Source organism: Portunus trituberculatus, chromosome 48 (assembly GCF_017591435.1).
Source record: "Portunus trituberculatus isolate SZX2019 chromosome 48, ASM1759143v1, whole genome shotgun sequence".
In the NCBI taxonomy this organism is placed as follows: Eukaryota; Metazoa; Arthropoda; class Malacostraca; order Decapoda; family Portunidae; genus Portunus; species Portunus trituberculatus.
The window spans coordinates 24,039,919-24,051,774 of record NC_059302.1 but is presented as its reverse complement, the minus strand read 5'-3'; the positions used below and the strand labels follow the sequence as shown (position 1 = coordinate 24,051,774).

Below are 11,856 nucleotides of genomic sequence, written 5' to 3'. Positions count from 1 at the left end.
TATCCCTTATAGTCATGCCAGTGTGGTAATTCTCCTCTCATGCTTCCTTATACCGTATTAGCCTATATGTCTTTGTTGCCTTTAAATTCGTCTGTTTGTTTCCCGCCTGCCGCAGCTTCTATGTCTGTTTATTTGTACTTGGCTAACTCTCTATATCAGTTTGTTTATGTTGGGTTACGTGTGTCTGTATGTTTTGTGCGTTATATATGTATGTATGTATGCATGTATGTATGTGTATGTGTGTCTGTCTGTTTGTTAGAATTGTTTTGGGATATTGTTAAGATTGGTATTCCTGTACACTGGTCAATAAACTCTCTCTCTCTCTCTCTCTCTCTCTCTCTCTCTCTCTCTCTCTCACCTGTTGCATCTTCTCCTTCAGGGCTGCCATGGTGAGGAGTGCGTCCTTGGCCCTCGTCGTGCCTACCCTGCTGCTTCTCCACATCCGTGAAATTATATCCCCGCGGCCGTCACAGCGCAGCCCTCCTCCGCCTGTAAGTACAGTACACAGTGTTTTGATTCTCGTTTCTCGTTTTCTAATGATTGTTCATCTTAAATAGATTTTTTTCATGTACTGTATGTATGTATGTATGTATTGAAGATGTCTGTCGAGTGAAAAGAAAAAAAAGGGCGAATATAAACAAAATGATTAAATTAATGAATGAGTAAATGAAGTGACAGATGTAAATGGAGTTCCCTCAAAAACCATCCCCAGATAGAAAATATAACCAAGAGAACTGTAAGAAAAGCCAGTTTATATTCTTTTCTACTGTTTTTAACGTGATGGTCTGTGTAGATGACTGACACAAAGACTCAGTTACAGATTCTTAATGTAGATTCCATAGAGAACTTTAAGATGACATAAGTACAGCTCTTGGAAAATAGTGAAAGACAAACATAGATAAACCACATCTGTACTTTAAAGGGACAGCCACGTATACACTCAGTGGCTTGTCTTGGCTAATTCCCTTGTGTTCTTATGTTAACTCCGCTGTTGAGTCGCACAAAAGTGGCAAGCTGTGAGTCTCGCCTTAAGCATCGTGTGTTACCTTTGATGTGGGTGACGCGGTTATAATCGTAAAATGATTAGATCTTTTGGTAGAAGATTAATTTTAGACTCAGTAGCAAAGCGTAATTATTGCCAAGGGGGATGTACTGACCCGATAAGTCTTTAGAATAAGTGCACACGATGAATTATCTTGACCGAGGCTAATACTGTATCTGGAACATATTTAGTGTGACCTTTAGTATTTACACCCATTGGATTATTTTAGATCATCGCGTACGTGTTGTGCTCCATGAATAATGCAATTGCAGGGAATTAGCGTGGGAGTTCAGTGATGGCCTGCACACAGCCTGTGACACCCACGCTCGCCAGGTGACGTTCCCAAGATTGCCTTAGGGGATTCATGCTGAACTGTAGCGCCCCTTGAAAGACTGGAGCATGGAGTGGCTACTGCCCCTCAACACACCATTGATGTGGTGGCGATTGATTCCTTCTTGTAGCTACGCAGACTTCCTGTGTTACCGCAGCGTGTGAATGAGTGCAGGCGGCGGTGGGTGTGGGTGTGGGTGTTCCGCAGTGTCCGCGAGGGACGTGCTTGTGAGTGGTGCGGGAACATCACGACCATTTTCAAAAAAGTTTGGGGCGTAATACATTCCCGCGCGTGGCCTGGCGCTGGTGAGGCCTCTTTGGACCAGAATCCCTCGGCCCGGGACTTACTCGTAATGCAAATATTACCTGATAATACTATACACATTGATTTCTGTATGTCTGTTTGTTGTGTTATTCTTTCCATCTCTCACAGAAGAAAGCTGCAAAACGTAAAACTTGCAGATTTCTGTGGATTTATTTTTGTTCGTTCTCTCTCTCTCTCTCTCTCTCTCTCTCTCTCTCTCTCTCTCTCTCTCACACACACACACACGTGTGTGTGTGTGTGTGTGTGTGTGTGTGTGTGTGTGTAATGTGATGGTGGACGTTAGTTATTGTTCATGCCACTCTTATAACATAACAGTACAAAAGTAATGACGCGTAAGAGACAACGTTTCTTCAAGGAACATTAGGCAAGCTGCTGCAGAGTGTTGCTGCGACAATGTTCTGGAGACGAGTGTGCCACGCCACATTGGCCAGGGAAATTAAAATGTACGTTTTGTGTGTGTGTGTGTGTGTGTGTGTGTGTGTGTGTGTGTGTGTGTGGTATACTGGAGAGCGGGACACACTGCTTCTCTCTTCGGCGAGCCGTCCCTGAGGGCAGTGGTGCTCACACCATAACGCCCACACGCCCGGAGTTTGGGGCGGGGGGATTATAATCACGTCGGATTACTTTGTTTCGTGTGACAGTTGTAAGTTATAGATGTTACTTTGCCGTGAAACAGAGTTCATGAAGGTACTGCGTCACCCGTGGTGTCCTTAGGACTATAAATGTTTCCCGTGCCCCGCCTCCATGCTGATCCCCCAACCTCCTTCCCCTACCAGCCAGGGTCACCTTGTTTGTAAACAACCAGAAGGCAACTCGCACCAAGGCTCCGCGTTTCCGTCTCTTCCGTTTTCCAGCACTTGTCGTGGCGGGACAGGTGTAATGACACTCTCCCACAGACGCTTTATCTATATTCAGACTATTACTGGGGTATTACTTTAGAAGGAAATATTGGAAAAAGGTTAATTTTGGGAATGTGTAGACGCTGCCTGAGTTAAGATGGCGGCCGTGCCCGAGGCGGTGGACGAGGGGATTAGCAGTAGGCTTGTCACTCAGCGTCCCAATCAAGAATGTGTGACTCGAGCGTGGAGCCAAGACCAAAACAACCACAAATAAAAGACGAGTTGACCCTTACAGTAATGAGGACGATGACGCAAGGGGTGATGACAACATAAAAAGGGAGAGGAGAATGTAACAAAGATAAAAATATAGGAATGGCTGGATGTATATGATAACTACGCAGTATCTCAAGTTGTTGGGAGGGGGATGGGGAGGACCTGGCGCCGCACCTCCGCTGGGACCCACTGCAGCCTCCCTCTCTCCCTCCCTCACATCCTCCTGTACTCTGCCTACCACACACGCACTCATTACCAAGCACCACACATACCTACGCTGGACGTTCACACAACACATTTGGTAAACAGACACACAAACACAAACACGCATTTCATGTAGCCCGGAACACAGAGCCACGCTTCACCTCAGTTCACCTGCTCATGTTTAACAGATGCCACTTTCACCTTCCACCACATGCCAGTCACTATGGTATCGTCACATCTCACATCATCCAGTTTATCCATCTCTGTACATACCGTGCATTTCCCCTTCCCTTCCCAGCTGTGCCATGTCTTGCCACTCACTCGAACGCATCTTTTTTAAACCTAACGCTCATTCAAACCACCCACCTTATCTATACCACTTCCTGCACTGCACAGGAGCGTGGCATCGTGTAAATTTTGTCGTTTTTAGAAGAATAGTATAGCTTTTTTAAACTGTTTAACCCAAACACACACATACACATACACCTGCTTACCCCACCAATGCCACCCAAAACACCCATACACACACACACCAAAATAATCACGCACGACGCACTTCACCTTCACCAACAGCTACCTCTCACAGCACCACAGACTCACCTCATGGATTGGCAGCGATGAAAAACACGATCACAAAATACCAATATCCTTCCCAGACTTCCTCATTGGCGGCAAAGGAGCGCTATACCCTCCCCGGGAAGAAAACAGGAACTGATCTGCCCAGCCTGTCCCGCCACCCTCCTGAGGTCACGGGACAAGAGCAGTCAGACTCAGTAGTGACCTCACCTCGCTTCCCGCGCCAATCACAACCCATCTTTAGTGTCACCAGGTGGGGGGAATTAGGGGAGGAGGACAGGCTTGGTGGGCTAACGGAGGCTGGCAATTGGCGGAGAAAATCGTGTTTAAAATTACTGTCACTGGAGATAGGGAGATGGGACGGTAGCGATAATGGTGTGGGGGAAACAAACAAACAAAATGGTAAGACAGACAGACGGAAAGAAAGACGCACAAGTGGACTGTAGATGGCTATGGGAAGTGTGTGTGTGTGTGTGTGTGTGTGTGTGTGTGTGTGTGTGTGTGTGTGTGTGTGAGTGTATGTGTATGAATAATGTTGTTGTTGTTGTTGTTGTGGTGGTGGTGGTGGTGGTGGCGGTGTTTATAATGCTACCCATTACTACATCCGTGATAAACAATAGACCTAGTATCAAACAACAACAACAACATACACTTAATAGATTACTAGTTTACCTTTGTTCTTAGCTATGTATTTTATGTCTATCTACTGTTTGTATCTTATGCTGCTATTATTACAACAACAACAACAACAACAACTATTATTACTGCTGCTGCTGCTACTACTACTACTACTACTACTACTACTACTACTACTACTACTACTACTACTACTACTACTACTACTAGTAAGTAATGGAGAAGAGAGAGAGAGAGAGAGAGAGAGAGAGAGAGAGAGAGAGAGAGAGAGTCAGGTCAGAATCACGTGTAGGAGCTCTGACCTCACACCGAAGCTGGTCAAGGTCATATATATGTGTGTGCGTGGATGCGCGCACGTTGACATGGAAGATCGCTTGAAAAAGTGAAAGTATTCCTTCAAATAAGTTACACGAGTATTGAAAGATTCAGTATTAAAAGCTGAGAGAGAGAGAGAGAGAGAGAGAGAGAGAGAGAGAGAGAGAGAGAGAGAGGTTGGGGGGTAAATAAAAGAATAAAACTTAATGGAACCGTACGCATATACTATACTGCCACCATCACCACAAGCATCTCTACTACTACTTCTCCTTCTATTACTACTACTACTACTACTACTACTGTTTTCTTTCTGTTTGTACTGCTGCTGTTGTTCTTGCTGTTTTTTTTTCTATCATTCTCTTTTATTTTTTTATACTACTACTACTACTACTACTACTACTACTACTACTACTACTACTACTACCACTACCAAACATCCCCTCTTTCACAGCCTTTCCTGGAGAGTGGTAGTAACCAAAGTGGGAATGCGTCACGTTGCGGCAGTTTCATTTAATCCCATTTCGACCTCACTTTGCTTCGCCCCGCCTTGCCTCTCCCGCCTTGCCTTGCCTTCCTTGCCTTGCCTCGCCCCGCGCTTATCTTGCCTTTCTTTGCCTTGCCCTGCCTTGCCTTGCCTTGCCTTGTCTCACCCTCCTTTACCTTGCCCTGTCTTGACTTGCCCTATACCTCCATCCGCCCTTACCTTGCATTTCTTTGCCTTGCCTCGCTTTGCCTTGCCTTGCCTTGTCTTGCCTTTCCTTGCCTCGCCCCGTCCTTACCTTGCATTTCTTTACCTTGTCTTGCCTTGCCTTCCCTTGCCTCGTCTTATCTTACCTTGCCTTTCCTTGCCTTGCCTCGCCTCGTCCCCTTGCCTGGCCTTTCTTTGCTTTGCCTTCCTTTGCCTTGCCTTGCCTTTCCGCTGTACTACCTGACGCCTCATTTACCCACACCTGTCCTCTATTAATTGCCACCTTTGCCTTTCTGTCACCTGTGTGTCTGATGGTTTTATAATCTATGTAGTTTTTTTTTTTTCAGTTTAGTGATGTTTATTTATTTGTTCGTTTGGTTTGGTAATAATATTGTGTTTCTTGTATGGTTGTGATCTTAGTTTGGTTTAGGTTTGGTTTGGTTAGATGTTATACGTTTGTATTTTGTTTGATTTTTTTTTTCCCAGCGTTTTCATTATCACCATCTCCTCGCCTTTCTTCCTCCTTGTCCTGTATTTCTTACTGTATGTATATGAGAGAACGTAGTCGGCCACAGACAACCTCGTAGGGACCAGTGTTTCTTGCTATATGTTCCTCCTCCTCCTCCTCCTCCTCCTCCTCCTCCTCCTCTTTCTCTACCTCCTCCTATGCGATTTGTTCTTTAATTTCTTTTCTTCCTTGTCCTATTCTCTTTTTATCCTTTTTGCCTTTTATCTCCTTCGCTTTATCCTCCTCTGTCACATTCATTCTATTCCTTATCTCCTTTCTCATTCTTCTAGTCCTCGTCATCCTCTTCTTCTTTTTGCCTCTTCGTTTATTTTGTTCTTTCACTCTCATTCCCTACTTAGTTATTCTTGTTTTACAGCCATACTCGTGCATGTGAATGTATATTTTACCATAGTACACAAGGACACTGAATAGCTGGTACTTTAGATTTCCATATTTTGTTTCCATCATATATACAAAACTGGATTGTGAAAGTCTATCTCCTGCCTTGTGTGTGTGTGTGTGTGTGTGTGTGTGTGTGTGTGCACACACACACACACACACACACACACACACACACTTTTATGCCCTAATTGCCCTGTCGCACGTGACTTGTAATTCTGGCGAGGGAGGCGTAACACATAACAACTCGTGGCCAGCAAGACTCGTATACCAACCAGCTAATTGACTCCCAAACATTCGCCCTCCCATTTGGTCATTAGTCACGTTGCTGCGTCACCAAACAGGGCTGGCAATCTGCTGCAGCTCTTTACACTGCGGGGCGTAACAAACTACTATACGACAAGGATGCTTATGGTGTCTTGTTGTTTTACGCTTGTGTGTGTGTGTGTGTGTGTGTGTTTTTTGTAGCAGTTCTACTCAATGATTCTACCTGTGTGTGTGTGTGTGTGTGTGTGTGTGTGTGTAATTCACCAAGGTCGTCTGCTGGTCACCCAGCCAGTCTTCCCCATAACAGAGCGAGCTCTGAGCTCATAGACAGATCTTCGGGTAGGTCTGAGACCACACCACACTCCACACACCGGGAAAGCGAGGCCACAACCCCTCGAGTTACATCCCGTACCTATTTACTGATAGGTGAACAGGGGCCACACATTAAGAGGCCTGCCCATTTGCCTAGCCGCCCCCGGGACTCGAACCTGGGCCCTCTAGATTGTGAGTCGAGCGTGCTGATCACTACACTACGCAGTAGATCAAATCACGGGAGGGAGCACAGGTCACATCTCGAGACACTGTCTATGCCGGAGTGAAGTGTGCTGTACCACGTGTGCTGTACGCACAGCAGCTTGTTGAGTCGGGACAGGAGCTTTGATACTCGAACAGACATCCCACTCATGTCTCAGATTCTCTAACCAGACAGTCTCTGGAGACCAAGACAAGAGTTTTCCTTATCTCTTGAGAATCAAAAGAAAAAAAATCTTGTTGCAGATCACAAGATGAAGCGTAGACCCCATACCAAAGGAGCTTCATGACACGTAGACCACATGCTAAAGTAGTCTCTCTCTCTCTCTCTCTCTCTCTCTCTCTCTCATAACTAAAAAAAGAAAAAGAAAAAAGAAAAGCGAAAAAAGTGTAGCGTTGCGTATCATGTTGAGCTGCAATTATCTTGGTAAATCGGCCATGCCTTTCATGGTTTAATTGTGTCTTTGCTCTTTATTGGCTCGAGGTAAATGCTATGTGGCTGAGGAGATTGCTTTTCGTCCTTGGTACAGGTGAGCTATAGTCGCTGGGTGGCGCAGGTGAACAGGGGGAGGTATAGTAAAGGTAGATAGAGGCTGGAACGAAAGCGAGTGGGGAGATGGTGGCTTGAGGAGGTAATGAGGGCAGGGTGTGGAAGGGTAAGGGGAGGTAATAGCTAGGAAAGGTGTGAAAAGAAGGGATGATGATGTGAGAGACGTATTAGTAGAACAGGTGATGAAAGAGGTGAGGGAAATGGAAGGAGGGATAGGAAAGGTTTGTTGTTGAGGTAATGGGTGGCTAAGGCAGGTGGGAGGGTATGGTAGGATATGGTAGAGCATGGGAGGGAGGGGAGAGAGGGGTAAGGAAGGTGTAGTAATGGAAGTGTGAGGTGCGAATGGTAGCAAAGGGTAATAATAACTTCTCTTTCTTGTTCTTGATTTTGTTCTTCTTTTCGTTCTTTTTCGTCGTTTTTGGCATTTATTTTTTTTGTTGTAGTTGTCTTTTCGATTCCGTTTCATTTTTGCTTCTTGATCTTTGCTCCTCCTCCTCCTCTGTCTCCTCCTCCTCCTCCTCCTCCTCCTCCTCCTCCTCCTCCTCCTCCTCCTCCTCCTCCTCCTCCTCCTCCTCCTCCTCCTCATACTAGCACATAATTTAATCTATAGCACTAGTTTGTTCTTATTTTTTTTTCACACATTTTGTACGTCTCATATCACTTTCTATTTTTACCTTGTGCCTTACTCTATGTACGTCTCTCTCTCTCTCTCTCTCTCTCTCTCTCTCTCTCTCTCTCTCTCTCTCTCTCTCTCTCTCAATCCAGTGTATCTCTTCTTCCATTAGACAGTTTTCTTTTCATTTGTTATTTTTAGGTCGTCATCATCTTAACTAACCTTACTTTACTTTACTGGAGTATTTCTTTAATCTTCGTCATCATCATCATCATCATCATCATCATCATCATCATCATCATCATCATCATCATTTTCTTGTTCTTGTTCTTGTTCTTCTCTGTTCTTCGTTCTTGTTCGTCTTGTTCTTGTTCTTGTTCTTCTTATTCATCATCATCATCATCATCATCAATCATCACTACCATGTTGCGTTGCGTGTAAACATTATCTGAAACAGCTTTCATACACTTTTTATTTATTTATTTTTTTTTTGCTTTCGTATTTCTGCAGCAGCGCCAACTACACTGGTAGGGAAGGTGAAGGAAGTGACAGAAGTGAACGACCTTTGAATCCCCCCCGGAAGAAAGTTTTTAATGTCGATTTAGTTGCAGTCTAATCAGTGTGAACGAACGCTGCACCTGGCTTGGTTCAATGTGGGAGGCTGTGCACGTGTTAGCCAGGTTGTCATTGGTTGTCATTCGTATATTCTCTCTTTAATTTTTTTTCTGTCTCCACTCCAGTTCTCCAATCTTCCTCTTTATTTACAACTGATTCTCTCTTTCTGTTTTTCTCTGTTTCTGTCTGTCTGTCTCTGTCTGTCTGTCTGTCTGTCTGTCTGTCTGTCTGTCTGTCTGTCTGTCTCTCTCTCTCTCTCTCTCTCTCTCTCTCTCTCTCTCTCTCTCTCTCTCTCTCTCTCTTACATGCATTTTTAGTCACGTATCAGTTAGGAAGGATTTGTCACCTTTTTTTCACTTTAATACGTGAAGGAAGTTAGTCAAATAACAAAAAAAAAAATGATGAAGATTAAGTAAGAAATCATTATATTATGTTTTTTTTCCCATTGTTTTATTATCAAGTAAAAAATAAATAACAGTTTAGTATAATATATTTTTCTTGTTCCCATTAATCCGTTGAGTACCATGACGCATATCCATATTCATTTTGCACAATATCTTTTTATGCTTATACACATCTTCAGAGATTTATGTGGGGAGATTACAATAGTGAAGACTGTGCCCATTAATCTTCTGACCTCTATAAACGCTTCTTAATGTCAATAAAATGGTCTAATTGTACACAAATCTCAAGGTAAAAATGTGTCCTAGTATGGGAGGGTTTAAAAGAAATCGACGCATTTTATGTACCCGACCTTAGCTAACCTAACCCAGTCCCAGTACTGAAGGGATTACAATAGTGAAGACTGTGGCCATTAATCTTCTGACCCCCGTAGACCTTTCCCTATAAAATAAAATGGTCTAATCGTACAAAAAATCTCAAAGTATGAATGTGCCTTAGTACTGAAGGGATTAATGTTTAAGTTGCCAATGGAATAGAAAAAATGCTAAGTAACGATAATAGATGCATAAATAACATATATCATGCTTCTTTTTTTTCATTCATTCGTTTTAATATGTTGAAAAAAAATTCTCCTCATTCTCTTCCCCTCCATTGCGATTGACTTTCCTTCATGCATTCATACACTCTGTCAGACACGAAAGGGGTATAGAAAATGAATAAACAAATAGAAACACGTTGGGTAAAGGGGAAGAAGGAGAAAGAAAAAAAAATAGAGTGAATAATTGAATGGCATTGCTAAAGATAGAACTAACAGGAAGGAAAAAAGAAAAAGAACAGTGGAAAAGGGGAGATTCTGATAATGGTATTGCTTAACGTGGAGCTGAAAAAAAAGATAGCGTTGAGAAAGAAAAAAAAGGAAAAGAAAAAAGGAAAGGGAAAAGAATCGTATGGCTTATGACAGAAAAAAAGTGTGTGTGTGTGTGTGTGTGTGTGTGTGTGTGTGTGTGTGTGTGTGTGTGTGTGTGTGTGTGTGTGTGTGTGTGTGTGTGTGTGTGTGTGTGTGTGTGTGTGTGTGTGTGTGTGGGTGAGTGTGGGTGGGTGGAGAAAGGTAAAGATAGAGATAGATAGATATATATATATATATATATATATATATATATATATATATATATATATATATATATATATATATATATATATATATATATATATATATAGAGAGAGAGAGAGAGAGAGAGAGAGAGAGAGAGAGAGAGAGAGAGAGAGAGCAAACAAGCAAGCAAGCAATAAATAAATAGCATTAGCTAAGACAGAACAAAAATAAAAGAAATCACGTTTAAAAAAATTGCCGGAAATATCAAAGCAATGCAGTGAAAAATTGGAAAATGGGATAAAAAAAAAAAGGAAAAGAAAACGGAAATAGACCGTGACGACCGTGTAAATGTTGAGGGGGAAACTCTGGTGAAAGGGAGGGAGAGAAAATGTGCATGTGGAATATATGGAGAGAAAAAATTGCGACAAATTGTGCAACATGAAGGTAAAGCTGCTTGGAAAAAAAAAAAAAAAAACGAAAAAAGGGGAAAAAAAAAAACGAATTGACACATGCAGAGAGAGAGAGAGAGAGAGAGAGAGAGAGAGAGAGAGAGAGAGAGAGAGAGAGAGAGAGAGAGAGAGAGAGTTGCATAAAAATAGAGGCCACAACAGATCATGCAGTTGGTACGCGCGAACTGACCCACTACTACTGCTACTAAAGAGAAAGAACAAGAAAATTTGCACCAAAGCAGAAGGCTCTCTCGCCATCGTCCAGCGCTGCGCCATAACCCTCAAAGGAAACAAGCTGGAAATAGCTACCGTAACCCTTCAGTACTAGGACACATTTTTACCTTGCGATTTGTGTACGATTAGACCACTTTACTGACATTAGAAAGTGTCTATGGAGGTCAGAAGATTAATGACCACAGTCTTCACTATTTTAATCCCCCACATGAGTTTTTGAGGCTGTATAAAATCACCAAATAGTAACCAGAATGAGTATGGAAACGCTTCATGCTACTCAAGAGGTTATTTAAGGGGTCAGAGGAAGAAAAACCCGAACGAATTTTTATAGCGAAGAATGAACGAAGTGAATGAAATGAATGAAAGCGAATGAAAATACGTAGGTGATTTTATGGCGAAGAATAAAGATGCGTAGATAGATGACTTTATGGCGAAGAATGAAAATGTGATGATGATTGAAAAGGAAGAATGAAAAGTACGATGGTGATTTTACTGCGAAGAATGAAAATACGTAGATAATTTTATAGCAACGAATGAAAATACGGTGATGTTTTTATAGCAAAGAAGGAAAATACAGTGATGTTTTTATAGGGAAGAATGAAAATACGGTGGTGATCTTAGAGCGGAAAATGAAAAGACGATGATGAAATGAGGAGCGCCCACATCTTGGCGGTAAGGAAGTTAGTTTGCACCAAACAAATGCTGTTAACCGCCGATTGAAGGTATGAAATTGATCAAAGCAGCATTTAAAGGCATGCACCTATCGATATCTTTGAGCGAATGGTTATTAAAAGAAAGAGATGCATGGAGAATCACCAAACTCATACACATATCTCCTAAAATCTCGTCAATAGATCTGTGGCGGTAGAAATGGAGGCGTTATGTTAATCTCCCTCCACCCCCACATGCATCTCTCTAAAAATCCTCGTCTGTCCATCTGTAGCAATAAGAAAATGGAAGCAAGGAC

At 42.7% G+C, this 11,856-nt stretch overlaps 1 long non-coding RNA gene across 1 annotated transcript in view; it reads left to right on the top strand.

Annotated features, from left to right (window-relative positions):
* The first annotated feature begins 385 nt into the window (after positions 1-385).
* Positions 386-11,856, top strand: part of LOC123498611 — an 89,109-nt gene continuing 77,638 nt past the window's right edge. Inside the window, exon 1 of the long non-coding RNA XR_006672744.1 lies at positions 386-491. This is a non-coding gene — a long non-coding RNA (uncharacterized LOC123498611). The remainder of the gene's footprint in view (positions 492-11,856) is intronic.